The sequence below is a fragment of the Bison bison genome, unplaced genomic scaffold (genome assembly GCF_000754665.1).
Source record: "Bison bison bison isolate TAMUID 2011002044 unplaced genomic scaffold, Bison_UMD1.0 scf7180017864160, whole genome shotgun sequence".
NCBI lineage: Eukaryota > Metazoa > Chordata > Mammalia > Artiodactyla > Bovidae > Bison > Bison bison.
Genome location: NW_011494732.1, coordinates 1,141,345 through 1,159,824, shown reverse-complemented (window position 1 = coordinate 1,159,824; position 18,480 = coordinate 1,141,345). Strand labels below are relative to the sequence as shown.

At 44.2% G+C, this 18,480-nt stretch overlaps 1 protein-coding gene across 1 annotated transcript in view; it reads right to left on the bottom strand.

The window, feature by feature from the left end:
* Positions 1–18,480, bottom strand: part of TMEM132D (transmembrane protein 132D) — an 896,829-nt gene that overhangs the window by 98,678 nt on the left and 779,671 nt on the right. The window lies entirely within an intron of this gene.

Genomic DNA, 18,480 nt, shown 5'->3' with positions numbered 1-18,480 from the left:
TGTCACTTTGCATTTGTGAATGGAGTCAGAGATGTGCGTGATTATTTTTATGAATGCCCATAATGACTAATGTATTGAGTGAATTCTGAGGGAGGGGCTTTAACTTCTGCCTAATGGATTGTCTCCTCCCCGCCACGAAACGCTCAGCTTTTTAACAATCTGCCTGTGTGGAACAGGTGATGAAAATCTGTCATTCTTTTTCAGGGTTTTCAGAGATTGTGAAAAAAGCCAAGCCTATCTTCCAATTGCTTGAATTTCAGAATCATTTTAAGTTGTGATTCAAAAGAAGAGGGAAATGCACTTCTATTTTAATAAGAATTGGACCAGAATGAGCTTAGCCTGGCTATATAAATACTCCTTCAAAGTCATAATTAGGCTGTCTGAAAAAAAGATGATCTGTTTTTCAAGGGAAAGCAACATGGTGGGCTGAGACAACCCCAGCATGTGATATCCAGAGCTAGATTTCTATGTCACTTCTGACTTGGCTATCAGATACCAAGAATGTCATTTAACATTATGTGTTTCTGCTTCCTCATTTGTCTTACAAGTTTCTGTAAATGAGGAGAATATAAGAAAGTATTTGGAAACCTATAAAGTGCTATATAAATGAAATCATCCTAATAAAGCAAGGCTGCTTAACAAAACTGATTATTGTTGCAAATGCAATGATGCTTTGTCTACCTAACATCCTGGAATTAGGATCCTTAGCTTTCCAAGTTTGTTCTTTTACAAGAAATAATTTTATTTATTTATGGCTGTGGTGGGTCTTTGCTGCTGCCAGGGCTTTCTTCTAATTGCAGAGAGTGGGGGCCACTCTCTAGTTGTGGTTTGAGGGCTTCTCATTGTGATGGGTTCTGTTGTTGCGGAGCACGGGGTCTAGGGCGAGAGGACTTCAGTAGGTGCGTCTCCTGGGCTTAAGAGCACAGGCTCAGTAGTTGTGGTGCATGGGCTTGTTGATCCACCACATTTGGGATCTTCCTGGACCAGGAATTGAACCTATGTCTCCTGTGTCAGCAGGCGGATTCTTTATCACTGAGACACCAGGGAAGGTCTCAAGTTTGTTTTTGTCATGCCCAAGAACCTTCTAGACTTAGCAGAATGAAATCTCCTATAGGGGTGAGGATGTAAGGCAAAATATTTTGCAGAACATACACCTCCCCTCCCCACTGATCGCAAACTCCTTTGAGAAGCACTGCATTGGATCCAGAGACTGTCTCAGTAATTCCAGCACGGTCCAGCACCCTCCCAGCTCTAGAATTGGTCATCATTTTTTGGATGAACACTGGATCCAGTGAGGGGGCTTGGATCAGAGACCATGCTATGTGAAACTAGGCATTTTCAGAAGCTTCTGCAGGGAGATGCTCACATCCTGAGAACCGTCTGGGGAGGGAGATCATCGGGGAAGAGTAGATTCTGGCTCCCTTTTCCCCATTGCCCCCAGGAAGCTCCTCTGCATGTGGAAGGTGTGAAATCTCCTTATTATTTGATTAAGACTTCTCTTTTGAGGGACTTCCCTGGTGGTCCATGATTAGGACACCAATGCAGGGGGCACAGGTTTGAGCCCTCGTCTTGGAACTAAGATCCCACAGGCCTCATAGCACGGCAAAAAAAAAAAAATTCTCTCTCTAAGCTCATGTGTGTACTTGAATTTCCATGACAAATTCACACGCAATATGGTTCTACTGGGCTCAGATGCAGCTGCCATTTATAACTATAACTCCTGAATATTCATTGGAAGGACTGATGCTGAAGCTGAAGCTCCAATACTTTGGCCACCTGATGTGAAGAACTGACTCATTAGAAAAGACCCTGAGGCTGGGAAAGATTGAGGGCAGGAGGAAAAGGGGGTGGCAGAGATGACATGGTTAGATAACATCACTGAGTCAATGGACATGAGTTTGAGCAAACTCTGGGAGATAGTGAAGGACAGGGAAGCCTGGTGTGCTACAGTTCATGGGGTCAGAGAGTCAAACACGACTTAGCGGTTGAACAACTTGAACTTCAGAAAATCTTCCCACCACATGGCAAAAGCCATAGAAGAAAGCAGGTCTCCAAGAGAAGTCTAAATATTAATTTAATTTTTAAAAGAAACTTATTATTTTTTGGCCATACCAAAAGGCATGCACGATCTTCACTCCCCAACCAGGGATTGCGCTTGTGCCCACTGCAGTGGAATCATGGAGTCTTAACCACTGGACTGCCAGGGAAGTCCCGAGACATCTAAATATTAGAAACATCACTTTTTTGTTCTCTGTGCTAGAACCAGGTGAATCCTGGTCTTCTGGAACTCTCCATCCCCTATTCACTTTGCTTGGATGACTCTTTCTACAACCCTACAGAGAATACATTTCTTTTCATTACAGGCATTAAAATCCATTTTGAGGCTTTTGCTGGGGCCTCTGAGAAAATGTGAAGATCTCACTGTCAGTAATTAGCTTTGCTGAAGGGCAGACACTGATGGCAGCCTGGCCCTGCCCGTCACAGGTGTGAGAACCAAATTCAGCAATTAGTGTCTGAGAAATACAGCTACTTTCCTCTATATGCATCTTGGGCATTGCCCAGTCCCAGATGTGACCAAGCAAACTGCCAGGCATGGAGGTGTATTCAGGCTGAGAAGAAAAGCTGCCATTTGGGAAACAGTCTGTCAAACACATTGGAAGGGAAATATGCCAATAAAGCCAAGGATTGCCTTCAGTGGCTTTGCCCAAATGCCATAGCTTTCTCTCTCTCTTTTAATATGTATTTATTTATTTGGCTGCATTAGGTCTTAGCTGTGGCAGGCAGGATCTTTCCTTGTGGTTTGTGTGCTCAGCAGTTGTAGCACATGGGCTTAAGTGGCCCACGGCATGTGGGATCTTAGTTCCTGGACCAGGGATCAAACCCATGTCTCTTGCATTGAAAGGTGGATTCTTAAGTGTCAGACCACTAAGGAATTCCCACTAGAGTCTTCTCTTTAACATGGCACATGGTTTGGAGATTCCAAAGCCCTGAAAATTATATTGTTGGCAAAACCACAATAGGTGATATTTAATTCTCACAAAATGGGGAATTAATAGGATGAAAGGAAAAAAAATATCATTAGATACTTACAAGTGGAATCACAGGGAAGGGTTACTCTCACTTGTAAGTTGTCAATGAATTCATTCATTAAAACAAATATTTTATTGAGGACCTAATGCGTGCTCAATGAGAAATGTTCCTACATGGGCTCCATCAGTCAATAAAACAAAAATTCCTGTTCTTGTGGGGCATATATTCTAATGTGGGTAGAGACAAACAATCAATATGATAAATAAGTACACTATGTAGTAGGTTGGAAAATGATGAATGATATGAAAAAATCAACCAGAAGATGGAGAGCCCACGTGGTTTCAAATGAGTAGGGATTCTCTGGTGGTCCAGTGGTTAAGAATCCACCTTCCAATGTAAGGGACACGGGTTCGATCCCTGATCAGGGAACTAAGATCCCACGTGCCTTGGGGCAACTAAACTCACACACAACTACTGAGACCGAGCGCCGCAACTCAGAGAGCCTTGCACTGCAATGATGTCAGCGTCAACATACTGAGCTCCTACTGTGTGCTCTGCACTGTTCTAGGCATCCAGGAGATGCTGAAGCCAAGGAAGTCAGGTCTTTGCTTTCATGGATATCACAGGGAAACTTTTGGATAGTATGGCAAATAGATGGGAAAACAATGGAAACAGTAACAGACTTTATTTTCTGGGCTCCAAAATCACTGCAGATGGTGACTGCAGCCATGAAATTAAAAGACACTTGCTCCTTGTAAGAAAAGCTACGACCAACCTAGACAGCATTTTAAAAAGCAGAGACATTACTTTACCACAAAGGTCCATCTAGTCAAAGCTGTGGTTTTTCCAGTAGTCATGTATTTCATGTCTGTCATGTATGGACTATAAAGAAAGCTGAGCACTGAAGAATTGATGCTTCTGAACTGTGGTGTTGGAGAAGACTCTTGAGAGTACCTTGGACTGCAAGGAGATCCAACCAGTCCATTCTGAAGGAGATCAGTCCTGAATATTCATTGGAAGGACAGATCCTGGAGCTGAAACTCTGGTACTTTGGCCACCTGATGTGAAGAACTGACTCATTGGAAGAGACTCTGATGCTGGGAAAGATTGAAGGTGGGAGGAGAAGGGGACGACAGAGGATGAGATGGTTGGATGGCATCACTGAGATGATGGACGTGAGTTTCAGTAGGCTCTGGGAATTGGTAATGGACAGGGAAGCCTGGCGTGCTGCAATCCATGGGGTTGCAAAGAGTTGGACACGACTGAGCGACTGAACTGAAAGTGAACTGAAGGTCTGTGAAGGAAATGATGGGAAAGATTAAGTAGAACAATGGGACTGCTTAAGATGGGGGTGGTCAGGAAAGGTCTTTGAGAAAATGACATTTGAGAGTCGAGTGATGGGAACGAGGTAGCTAACCCCAGATGTGGGGTAAGAGCATCGCAGACAGGAAGCAGAAAGGGCAGAGAGCATAACTCCCTTCTGTTGTCTCCTGGCTCATCAAGCACTGCCCTCCAAAAGAAAAGGAAAGCAGACCAGGGCAGTCATAATCCAGTAAGGGGAACATGGTAAGAGTTAGGGTCAGATGACATCAAGACTTATAAACCATGGAAAGGCATTTGGATTTTTTTTTCCTGGGGGGGATGACAAGATACTGGAGGGCTTCAGCAGAGAGAGGACATGATTTGATGGACTTTATGGGATCATGGAAGGAAATACGGAGACCCATAAGAAGGATGTTGCAATTATCCAGGTAAAGGATGATGTGCTGGACTCGGGTCGTAGCAGTGCGAATGGGATTTGTGAGCAGACACAGGAAACGCTGCAGGCAGCGCATACTCATTATAAACAAACTAAGTTCATTTCTCTTCAGATTTGTTTCTTCTCTTGCTTAGAGGTCAGGTGCTACTCTCCATCCAGAATTGTGGAAGCCATCTGAAATTCCTCCTCCTCCTTCATTTCCGATACCCGATCAGTCATCCAAGCTGGAAGACTCCATCTAAAATAGAGCCTCTAAAATACGTCCTCTTCTCTGTATCCCTACTTTATCATGTCTCACCCAGACTATTGCAATGACCTCCAGATTGATCTCTCTGCCTCTAATTCCTCACCCTGCTTTGATTGATTCTGCAACATGAGGGAGAGTTTTCTGAAGTGGAAATCTGAAGATGCCATTGCGTTTCTGAAATCTATGCAATGGCTCCCATCCCTGCAGGATAAAGCCCAAACTTTAGCAGGGCACATGTATTGCTCTCTAGATGATCTCCTGCCCGATTTCCCAGCGAGGTCCTACCTCTAACTCTAGGTTAACCTGCCGGATGTAGGACCCAGGCTGTTTTCCCCTCTGCCTTGTGAAAAGCCATTTCCTTTGCCTAGGATGCATCTCTTCTAAACCACACACTGGATGAGATCCTGTTTAATCTCAGCTGATCCAGCTTCAGAGTCATTCTTTGATCACCCTCTTCCTCTGTGCAGCTGTGACCGTTCCCTCCTGTGCGGACCTGTTACGCTCCACTCATTTTTCTATCATCTCCCATGTAATACTTTAGTGCACTGATTTGAAAAGCTGTTTTCCTTTTAGTGCAGACAGATTCCTCTGTTTCTTACTGCCACCATGTGTTCCATTCATCTCAGTGTCCTGAGCACCTAGCAAAGCTTCTGACACACATCAAACACAGAATCTAGCGGGGGTGGGCATGAGCGAAGGTATGAAGGATTTCTCTGCCGCCATATGAATGAAATGTGGAGCAAAAGCAATTGACCTTCCTGTTGAATGGTGGGTGCATCCTGCCACCACACAATAAGCAAGACCAAAACCACCCACACTTGCCTTGGTGGGATGGTGTATCAATCAGGGTTCTCTAGAGAAACAAAACTAGTGAGGTGTATGAGTGTGTCTGTGCACGTGCGACTCTGTGTGTTTGTATACATACATTCACACCTACTTCTATAGATATCAGCGGATATCTATATCAGCTCTCTATACCTTGTGTGAATGCTCAGTCCTGTCTGACTCTTTGCAACCCAATGGACTACAGCCTTCCAGGCTCCTCTGTCCATGGAATTCTCTAGGTAGGAACACTGGAGTGGGTTTCCATTTCCTTCTCCTGGAGATCTTCCCGACCAGGGATCAAATCCACGTCTCCTGCTTGGCAGGTGGATTCTTTAGCACTGAGCCATGAGAAAAGCCCACCAATAAAGCTGTTACCCACCAAAAGAGAGAGAGAGATTTTACCCAAGAACCTGGATTTCTAGTTTCTCTTGAAGAGTTACTAGCTCTGGCAGCACTGGGCCAGTGTCATAGGGACGATTATCTGGGGCCGGGTGGTGAGAGAGTCAATTCCTAGGCAGGTTGATAAAAAGTCTGGGGGTCCTTGAGGAGAGAGGGGTCTGGGGTTCTCGAGGAGGATATAGGGGTCTGGAATTCTCCAGGAGGAAAGGACAAACATTTTTTTTTCTTTACATTCCTGAGTCTTGTCACATTAAAATGTTTTTTTTTTTTTTCTTTAAGCCTGGAACTAATGATTAACAACAAACAACTTGGTTTAAACTCTGTACTAAGGATTATATAACAACAACGTATCCTGCTTGCGGACAGTTGCTCCTTCCTGAAAACCTTCTGACTAATCCTGACATCTTAGAACGTATATTATGGGAGTGGGTCTGGAAGGATCTTTCTATTGTTAAGTTCTAATCCTGTTATACTAAAATGTAAGTTGTGGGAGTGGGTCTGGTAAAATTTTTACAACCTTGAGACATTCTTTTGATTTATTGTAACAACTAAATTAAAAAGTATGTAATTCCTTTCCTTGCTAACTCTAGCAAGGGGGGCGTTCTCCATCCCCCTGCTGATGTCTATGTCAGAAACTTTCTTTGTCCATTTTCACTGTAATAAAACTTCTGCTACACAAAAGCCTTGAGTGGTCAAGCCTGGTCTCTGGTCCCGAAACTAAATCTTCTTCAGAGATCATGAATCAGACATCATTCAGACATCATTCACTGTAAGCTATCAGTGGTGGCTTCCCCCCTTTAGTGGGGACCTTCTCCCCAGTTTTACAGAAAGCCCTTCATGTTTTCCCTCTTAAAAGAAGTTACATGCTGGTTGCCATTTATTGTTGAGCTAAGGTTGATGTTTTTCTCTTCATAGAGGTAAATTTCCCTGTGGACATGGTTTTATTACAAGAGAGACGACAAAAGCTGCCTTGGGAGAACTGTGCACACACATACCCTCCACATCCCCACTCCCCAACCGCTCATGTCACCATGCTCCCCGCCACCACTGAGTCTGTGGTCCTCGGCAAGGCAGACTCTAATGGAGCCAGGCATCACACCAGCAACAGGGCAGGGAAGATAGAAGGTCTGGATGGGCTCCAAGAGGACTAGGGATGCCCTCCTATCTCATGTCTCTCACTGTCAGAATTCCTCACATCCCACAAATAACCAGGACTGAACGCAGAAGCTGGTTGTGTTTCAGGAGTGCCCGTCTGCTGTTGCATTTCAGTAGAGGACTGAGCTCTTCTGAGCTCCTCTCCTCTGTGGGCTGTCTTCTGTATGGGCTGTTCCGAAGCCAAAGAGAAGAGTACCGGCTGATGTGATTTTGCGGGGCCAAAATGCTTACAGGAATGGGGGTCTCAGGGGCTATGTCAGTCCTGGGCATATTCATGGCATCCCCATAGCATACAGAAGAGCTACACTGGATGTTAGTCTCTTCATGGCTTTATATGTGAAGTTCAGGACCATCCATCCTCAGGCACAATCCACTCTAAGAATATACACATGTGATCTTATCTTTGGGACTATTTTTTTTTTTCCTTCTTTTTTCCCAATGACTTGTTCTCTTCAGCCCTGTATTATCTGGTGATCGAGAGAAGGTGCTAAGTCTGACTCAGAGGGGGCTTCATGCCCCTCCCCTTAACCTACTTCCTCTTTCCTATAAAAATCTCCTTTGGTTGTTTCATCGGAAATGTTTCATGCATTAAATTAGGAGGAAAAACAGGACAAGCGTTTGGGTAAAGCCAGGAGGTGGGAGCATGTACTTCTGCTTCAGGTGACCTGAGCTGACCCAAGGCTGAGCCCCACAGGAGAAGAGGGGACTAATTTGCTAAACAAAGCAGAACCTGGGTGGAAATTATTTCACAGGACCTCAAGTCTAACACCAATGAACGTGAGCTGGGTTGAATCTGGGCTGAACTTGTTTACTTTCTAAAACTACAGAATCGTCTTGGAATTGAACTTGAAGCTGATCAGGTTAAAATTCCCACTTCTACCCCCAGAGAGAGAAGATGCAGGAGCTTGTTGGCATTGCCGCAAGGAAAGGACCAGAGGATACACAGAGCATGGAGGAGAGTAGATGATCACCTACAGAGGAAAAAGCGTTTCTAAGGTTTCAAGAAAAGACAGTTTCTATTATCTGTCAGCACTAGGACAAAGGGTATAGCAGGACAGAAAAAAGAATCGCGTTTTCAATCAAAAGAGCATTTAAAGCAAACAAAGGAGGACTTCCCTGGTGGTCCAGTGGTTAAGAATCTGCCTGCCAGTGCAGGGGACATGGGTTTGATCCCTGATCCAGGAAGATGCCCCATGCCATGTGACAAGTAACCCCATGCGCCAAACAACTGAGCCCACGTGCTGCAATACTGAATCCCGTGTACCTAGAGCCTGTCCTCTGCAACAAGAGAAGCCCCTGCAGCCTATACGCTGCGACTTGAGAGTAGCCCCTGCCCGCCACAACTAGAGAAAGCCTGCTCAGCGACGAAGACCCAGCAAAGCCAAGCTTAAATAAATAAATAGAAGGAACTGATGAAGACAAGTCATCACATTGCAAATTCTTGATGAATTTCTCCACCTAGAAAGTCAAGCTTTCCCCCCTAGTCATTTCCAAATATATCAACAACTGGGAATTTATGTATGTACAACATTCTAAGTTTGCTTCTCAAAATCGGTTGGTTTAAGATTTCCCAAAGGAATGCTTACAGTTTCTTTTTATCTATCTATCTAAAAGAAAGTGAAAGTTGCTTGGTTGTCTTTGCCACCCCATGGACTATACAGTCCATGGAATTTTCCAGGCCAGAATAATGGAGTGGGTAGCCTTTCCCTTCTCCAGGGGATCTTCCCAAACCAGGGATCAAACCCAGGTCTCCTGCATTGCAGGCGAATTTTTTACCAGCTGAGCCACCAGAGAAGCCAAAGAGTACTGGAGTGGGTTGCCATACCCTCCTCCAGGGGATCTTCCTGACCCAGGAATCCAACCGGGGTCTCCTGCACTGCAGGTGGATTCTTTACCAACTGAGCTATCAGGGAAGCCCATCTATCTATCTAATCACCTCCGCATTGGTGAACTTAAGCAACTTTGCTCTGAAGTAGACTGCATAGGGGGGTTTCCCAGGTGGCTCTAGTGGTAAAGAACCTGCCTGCCAATGCAGGAGACATGAAACATAGGTTCAATTCCTGGGTCAGGAAGATCCCCTGGAGGAGGGCATGGCAACCACCTCCAGTATTCTTGCTTGGAGAATCCCAGGGACAGAGGAGCCTAGCAGGCTACAGTCCATGGTTGCAAAGAGTTAGACATGACTGAAGTGACTTAGTATGCAGCCATGCGTAGACTGAAACAATCCAGAGGCCTTGGAAATGTGTCCTGTTTTAATAAATGATTTTCCCCTGACAACACCATGAAAAACCTCTCGATGAAATTGCCACTAGAAATGCTCAGACCTGTGGAGGGTTGCACTAAAAAGTCAAGATTAGGTGTTGAGCCTGACTCCCATCAACAGCAGGGTTCAGAGAGGCTTGCAGTCTGCAAAAGGCCAGACCCTTCTGCAGGGTTTTGAGGAGCTGCTGGGAGCCCCTTGGAGGGGCAGGGAATAAGTCCAAGGGGGTTCTGCTTGTTCATCTATTCAGAGTGCAGAAACCTCTGCATATCTGAAGTCCAGGTGAGCCCAGGGCCCCTGTCTGGTGCACCTCTGGTTTAGGTCCTGCTTGTCGAGCCTGATTCGGGCAGTTGTTTTGTAGCCACATTCAGGAACCTTCTGGGTACACTGCCTGTGGCTCAGCTTCACCTGCTCTTCTGGGGCCAGACTCCAATCTTCATCGCTCCCAGGCCTCTGCATATGGTTGTGCTCCACTGGAAGGGGTCCAGGAATCTCCTGTGCAGCACAGGGGTCTGCTTCCTCCCTGCCCTGTCCTTTGTGTGATCATCCACCCCATCCCTCTGCAGGCTGCACTGTTCCTGCCTCCCCGCCTCCTGAAAAAGGCCTCTCCCTTCTGTCTCCTCCTTTATCACAAATTGTCTTCATCTGTGATCAATATCCTGGTGAAGCCTGGGGCCAGACAGCCTGAGTCCAAGCTTGGGCACATGCCCCCGGTTCCTCATCTATAACACAGGACCTTCCTTACAGGGACATTCGGAAGGCGAAGTGAGCGATGGTTCTGAGTGCTCAGGACAGTGCTGGGACCAGCAAGACCACGAGGGGTTAGTGTGTACTCATCATTACTTGCTAAACTGCAACAGCAATTGCAGATTCATTGCAAAAGGACAACTTCGTTTCTTCACAATTGATTTTGCATGATATTAGTATCCTTTTTTTTTTTTGCTGCACCGTGCAACATGTGGGATCTATGTTCTTAGACCAGGGATCGAACCTATACCCCTTGCATTGGAAGTGTGGAATCTTAACCACTGGACAGCCACGGAAGTCTTAGTATAATATTAGTATCTTATGAAGGTTCAGAATTTATTAAAACCATGTTCATTCACAGAAGCACTATTTACAATGGCCATGACATGGAAGCAACCTAAATGTCCATCAACAGATGAATGGATAAAGAAGATATGGTGTATATGCACAATGTAATATTGGTGGTTTAGTCACCAAGTAATGTCTGACTCTGTGCGACCCTATGGACTATCGCCCACCAGGCTCCTCTGTCCATAGGATTTTCCGGAGAAGAATACTGGAGTGGGTTGCCATTTCCTTCTCCATAATGGAGTATTACTCAGACATAAAAAGGAATAAAATAATGCATTTGAAGCCACATGGGGGGACCTAAAAGATTATTATACTAAGTGAAGTAAGCCAGACAGAGAAAGACAAATATATGATATCACTTACATGTGAAATCTAAGATATTATACAAATGAACTTATTTACAAAACAGAAATAGACTCACAGACATTGAGAACAAACATGGCCACCAAAGTGAGGGTGGGGGATAAATTAGGAGTACAGGATTAACATATAGACACTACTGTATAGAAAAGAGATCATCAACAAGGCCTTGCTGTATAGCACAGGGAACTATACTCACTATCTTGTAATAAACTAAAATGGAAAATAATCTAAAAAATATATAAACACACACATATATACATGAATAAAAGAATCACTTAACTTTACCCCTAAAACACTGTAAATCAACTATACTTAAATTTAAATTTTTTAAAAGTGAATAATAATTTTAGATATCATATTTTTATGTTATAAAAATCTGTGGTAAATCATACCTTTATAACATGACACATGTGTCAATTTAATATAAATAATTAGCTGCCTACAGGCTCTCCTACTTCTTTAGACCTGAGTCCCCTCCACTCAGAGAACTTCTCTGTCAGTACACACCTAGCCTCCCTTGCACTTAGATGAGACCATGTGACTGTGTTCCAGCCAATGACAGGAGAGTGGAGGCACACCACGCTCAGGCCTAGCCATCATCAACCACTGTGTGTGATTCGCCACGCTCTCCGCAGCTCCACCAGATGGCGCTAGAGGAGCCCCAGGGGATGGAGAAGCCACAAGATGGAAGGAGCTCCACCCCGAATCACCACGTGGAGGATGACAACCAATGCCAAGATTGTAGAAAGGAAAGTAAACTCTGATTGTGTCGTTGCTGCTGCCAAGTCGCTTCTGTCGTGTCCGACTCTGTGCAACCCCAGAGATGGCAGCCCACCAGGCTCCCCCGTCCCTGGGATTCTCCAGGCAAGAATACTGGAGTGGGTTGCCATTTCCTTCTCCAATGCATGAAAGTGAAAAGTGAAAGTGAAGTCGCTCAGTCGTGTCCCACTCCTAGCGACCCCATGGACTGCAGCCCACCAGGCCCCTCCACCCATGGGGATTTTCAAGGCAAGAACACTGGAGTGGGTTGCCATTTCCTTCTCCGCTGGTTGTGTTAGGCTTCTTAAATATGGAGCTTTATTTGCTACAGCAGCAAGCCTTACTGTAATAGATACAGATGGAGAAGGGGAGATGGGAGAATACTATTAATAAGTGAGTAGCGTCAAGCTTCAAGCTTCAAGCTGCAAGGAGATTCAACCAGTCCATCCTAAAGAAAATCAGTTTTGAATATTCATTGGAAGGACTGATGCTGAAGCTGAAACTCCAATACTTTGGCCACCTGACACGAAGAACTGACTCACTGGAAAAGACCCTGATGCTGGGAAAGATTGAAGGTGGGAGGAGAAGGGGACAACAGAGGATGAGATGGTTGGATGGCATCACTGACTCTATGGACATGAGTTTGAGCAGGCTCCAGGAGTCGGTGATGGACAGGGAAGCCTGGCGTGCTGCAGTCCATGGGGTCACAAAGACTTGGACATGCCGGAGTGACTCAACTGAGCTTCAAGATCTTGGAAAATGGGTCTGGAGGGATTTAGGCAAGGGTGTCAGGGATGTGGTGGTGGTAATGGAAGGGTGAGCAGGGAGAAACTGGAGTGAGAGTCTCAGATTGTATTACTTAAAAGTATTTTTTAAATTTAGCTTAGGTTATAAACTTCTATCATAATCATGAAACTAGAACTTTTAATTAAAAAATATATATTTATTTGGCTGCCTTGTGTCTTAGTTGTGGCACGTGAGATCTTCAGTCTTTGAGGCAGCAAATAGGATCTTTAGTTGCAGCATGTGGGATCTAGTTCCCTGACCAGGAATTGAACCTGGGCTCCCTGCATTTGGGACTGTGGTCTTAGCCACTGGACCACCAGGGAAGTCCCCAGAACATTTACTTTTAAAAAATACTAATAAAGTCAGCTATACAGAGTGGAGGTTTCTTTTTTGTACTACTGCTGCTGCTGCTGCTGCTAAGTAGCTTCAGTCGTGTCCGACTCTGTGCGACCCCATAGATGGCAGCCCACCAGGCTCCCCCATCCCTGGGATTCTCCAGGCAAGAACACTGGAGTGGGTTGCCATTTGTACCACTGCATCCTCACAATTAGAATGATGACCTATAGTTCTGGCATTCTAGGAAGGGACGATGAATCGTTGTATGACACTGGGGCCTTACCCGTGTCTTTTCCTATAGAATCATACTTTTAATGAGTACGCAACAGAGCCATCTCCCGTTTCCATGAAGGGGGTTACCCACGCTTATTGAAGAAGGCAACAATTCCTCCACTTTAATGCAATTGTGTGTCGAAGCTGCATTGTCTGATCCCTTGTGTACCACCTTCACTGTTTCTTGTTCTTCCCACGTACCACCTGTATTATCGTTTACTAATATGTTTCTTTACATCTTCTTTATACTAACAACTTTTTAAATTTAGTCTGGTCCCAAGGAAGAATATCCATAAAATCACAGTTGGATGTCCCAGACATATGTTAGCCTAGTAAACATTAAAATAAATAGAAACTGCTAATATAGAAAGTGTTCTTCTCACCCTCTAGAAAAATGTTATATATTCTACCTTAGAAAACACTGCATGAAAGGATCCAGGACGTGAATTTTCCTTAAACTGAACAGTTCAGTGTGTGAACCCCAGAGGCATTCCAGAATCGCTATCGTGTTCCTTCCAAGTCTAACCTCAGGGGTGACTTTTTCTTTGGAAATGGCATTCAATTATAGATTGCTATTCAGTGAGAGACTGCTTTCCGGCTCTGAGCCACAGAAAACACATCAGTGCTCACGGTTCAGTTTCTCTGAGCTCAGAATTCTTGCCCTAAATATCAGATGCACCCCACCCAGTGAAGCAAGCACAGCCCTTCGCTCCTATTTGGGGTCATTGCACACCCTGGTTTGCCCAGGACAAGTCAGCTTTACATCTTTCATCATGAGTACCACTCCCTCCATTCTCAAAAGTGGCCCAATGTAAGAAATATGCTAAATTACATTCTACCTATTAGCTGCCCTGATTACACTATTCCTTCAGCATCTGAAATATCAAACACGGTGTGGCTATACTGTTTGAACTTCACATCTCCTCCTGTCCCCACGAACCTGCTTTTCGGTATTTTGGTGAATGGAAACACTGTCCCCCAATACGCTCAAGTCAGCCATGGCTGGTCAACGACGGGATTGGGATTGCAGAATAAAGGGTTGTTTTATTGTGGGAGGATAGTGTTTCTGAGAGGAAAATCTCTCTGGCCCTCAGGCCCCCAGGAGAGAGGAGAGGAAAGTCCTTGAGAGGTTACTGCCCATCAAACCATCAGAAGGAAGCCCCTCAAATACCTATAGCATTTGGAAGCATCCAAACTATCCCCCTTCACAATGTCAGAGGCTGGTGACCCATACTCTGAAAGTGTGGGAGCCCTTGAACCAACAAAGTGTCTGATATGCTTGGAGATAATGAAAGTGAGACTAAAATCGTGGTTTGAGGTGAAAATTCTCAAGTCTCCAACTGCTGAGAAGTAAGGGAGAGGGTTCCTGCTCAGGCTTTGGAATTAAAGCCCAGGTATTAGGTGATGGTGGGGGTGAGCTTGCAAGAGGCAAGAGGGACATGCAAAGGAATATGGCACATGGCCACCACCCACTCCTGCAAAGTGTAGCTGGCTATGAAGGGCTGGGCTGGGCTGGGCTGACCCAGTCCCCCCTACAGATGGATAAAACGTGTGATGTTCAATCTGGAGGAAGGTGTGCATGGCCATCGCAAGCCACAGGAGACCATGTTTGGCTTTTCTCTCTCCTGTTGTGTCACCTTTAAGCCAGAGATGTTCAGGAGAAAAGGGTGTATGTGACACTTCGTTGTCTAAATATCAAGAGAAGCACATCAGGTTGGCAGAGATGTTGGCAAGGTAGCCTGCGTTGGGCAGCACAGAGTGCCCCCAAGGATGTCAACACACTGCTTCCTGGAAACTGTGCACAGATTGGGTTTCATGACAGAGGTTGTAGATGGAACCGAGTCTGTGATCAGCCGACTGTGAGACACAAAGACCATCCTGGGTGATTCAGGAGGGCCCAGTGTAGCCAGGGGGCCCTTGGAAGTGGAGGACAGAGGCAGAAAAGGAATCAGAGTGAGCACAGAGACGCAACTCTGCTGACTTCACAGATGGAGGGAGGAAGGGGCCACAGACAAGGAGATGAGGGTGGTCTTTAGCTACTTCCTTAAAGGCAGATTTTCAATTTTAAGTGGGAACACCTTTGAAGTATTAGCCAATATGACTCCTGCTTTGAGCATTTAGACACACCTTCCCTAAGGATACTGAAAAGTAAAACAAACAAAAAGAACCCTTTTAAGAATCTAGCATTTGCCTAAAGCAGACTTTGCAAGCCTAGTAGGATTCTGTCCCTAAGAAAAGGACTGAATTTCATCTGTCCTTAGACTGTTCTCGCCTTCTCTCTGTAACATCACCGAAACCAGGACGCGCTTCACAATCAACATTGTCAGCCTTGGGTCACGTTTTACCTCCAGTATTTTTCTTTCTTAGCGGTATTTGAAATCAGTGTGAAAATCAGCGATGGATTAAGTCGGATGAAATACGAAAATTGATTTATTCTTTCATTTTTATAAGCATCATGAAGCCTTATTTAAGTTTATTGTACTTTATTACTTTGTTATTACAGCTATCATAATCCTTCCTGTTTTTATGCATTTTCTTTTCACAGAGACAAAAAACCAGAATCACCCGTGGTTTCAATATTAGACCCGTTTTTTGCTCGCTTTCCCCTCCTTGCTTTGATGAGATGTACTCAACATGTAACATTGTGTAAGTTTAAGGTATACAACCATGATGATTTGACACATGATCCCACGTGCCACAACTAAGACCCTGACTTAGCCAAAAATTAAAATTAATTGATTAAAAAAGATAAACTTTCTATAGGATATAGATAGATTATATCGAATATATATATATATATGCAATATGCATCTGTAAATAAACAATATGCAAACAGGATATTTACATATATATCCTATTTTTAACCTCCATGGAGAAAACCATATATGTGAAACTACATATATATGAAAGTGTATATACAGGATATACATCTGCCTACGCGTGGGTGTGTGCTAAGTTGCTTCAGTCGTGTGACTTTTGTGACCCTATGAATTTTAGCCCACCAGGCTTCTGCTCATGGAATTCTCCAGGCAAGAATACTGGAGTGGGTTGCCATGCCCTCCTTCACGGATCTTCCCAACTCAGGGATCGAACCCATGTCTCTTATGTCTCCTACATTGGCAAGTGGGCTCTTTACTGCTAATGCCCCCTGGGAAGCCCATGTCTGCTTATATATGAAACTATATATTATAGATTGTATCAGATATAAAATTTATAAGAAAATATCTCCTACTTTACTCTTCTGTAAAGTATATGAAATTATATTTGTGAAGAAATATGTATAAGATATAGGGGATATAGAATATATATGTGAAAATAGGATTTTCTTTTTTCCTCTTGAAATCATGAGGGCAGGACTCTGTTTTGCTCACTCCTGAATCTACAGCACCTGAAAACCATGCCTTCTGTGCATCAAAAACTCAGTAATCATTTGCTGAATGATTTATGTTTATAATTAAGCTCTTCATTAGACTAGTTATAAGCCTTTCAGTGCAGTTTTAATTTTGAATACCATATGGTAGCCTCCACAATATTTTCTGAACTTTGGGCCTCTAGAGTCTTAATCTGACTCTGGGGAAAAAAAGATATTTCCCTGGAGAGTGGTGGCTTGAATGCTTACCTCTGGTTTTCATCAATACCTGAGCATTACCTGGCCTGGCCTCTGCTATTTCTTATGGCCTGAGTTGTGCCCGGACTGCAGAGGCCTGGGACCCGGGATAGATCTCTGAACACTCCAGCCAGTTCAGTGTTGCTCAGAGACTTGAGGGTCCAAAGAAGGTCTGCATGTGGGATCTGAAACCACACTGATTCTTCTCCTTGACTGTGACCACTGCCTCCAAACTGAGAAATCTGACTCCCTAGTTTTACTTGCAAGGGCCCCAAGCTGGGTTTTTGTCTCAGTCACAAACACTCATTATGCTCCTGGCATTTTCTCTCCTCTTCTTGGATCAAACATCATTCCCTCGGGGAAAAGCCTGCAGAAGCTTCTGTAACTCACCCTAAAATTAAAGTCAAGGCTTTGTGTCAAGTTCTTATAAGGCAGAAACCCTCAGTGCCAGGCCTGGAAAGACAAATAATGGAAAAAAAAACAAAAAACAAACTCCACAACTTTTGGCTAAGTATAATATCAAATATCGGATTTTGTATGTACATTTTTGCCATCATTTCTGCCCTCTATTAATTTTAACTCTGTAGAAGCAGAAGGTAAAGATGTATTGATGGGTTGGTACTAATTATCTCCTGCTGTCTTCATTGATGAGAGTTTCTGATGTTAGTTGGGATTTGAATCACAGCAGTGTGTTGTACACTCACATCCATTTTAGATGTGATGTGCGAGCTGCTAGCTGTATGCCTCATTTTACTACCAATGGAGGTTTGACTCCTAAATCACCATGCAAAACACCATCGTTCTTATGTTGGGTTTCAAAAGAAGAGTGCAAAGGCTCTGTGCCAACAACATGCACTCTGTATAGGACAGTGTTTAAATGTCTGAGCATTGACTCAGAGGATTTAAAAGGGCTTAGGACCTATAACTCATGCCTTAATGCACCTGTTATCAATATGTTTTCCTTCTTCATATAACAATCTACTTTCAGTCACAGAATTGTAAGTCAAAGTAATAATTTCTATCACAGAAATGGAGGGAGGTTGAGCCAAGATGGCAGAGAGGAAAGACACAGGGTCAGTGTCTCCCCACACCTAGGACACTCACCAGGTGCTGGTGGGGGACCTCTGACAACCAGGTGGGCACGAGGAAGCCCTGAGTGACCAGCACTGTTTACAATAGCCAGGGCTTGGAAGCAGCCTAGATGTCCACCGACAGATGAATGAATAAAGAAGATGTGGCACATGTACACAATGGAATATTACTTGGTCATGAAAAGGAATGAAATCAAGTCTGTTAAAGTGATGTGGATGAATCTAGAGCCTGCCATACAGAGTTAAGTAAGTCAAAAAAGAGAAAAATAAATATCATATATATATTATTGCATATATATGGAATCTAGAAAAACGGTACTAATGAACCTATTTGCAGGGCAGGAATAGAGGCACAGACACAGACAATGGGCTTGTGGACATGGTGAGGGGGAAGGAAAAGGGTGGTGAACTGAGAGAGCAGCATTCACATATACACACTACCATGAGTAAAACAGATAGCAGGTGGGGAGCTGCCGTATAGCACTCAAGGAG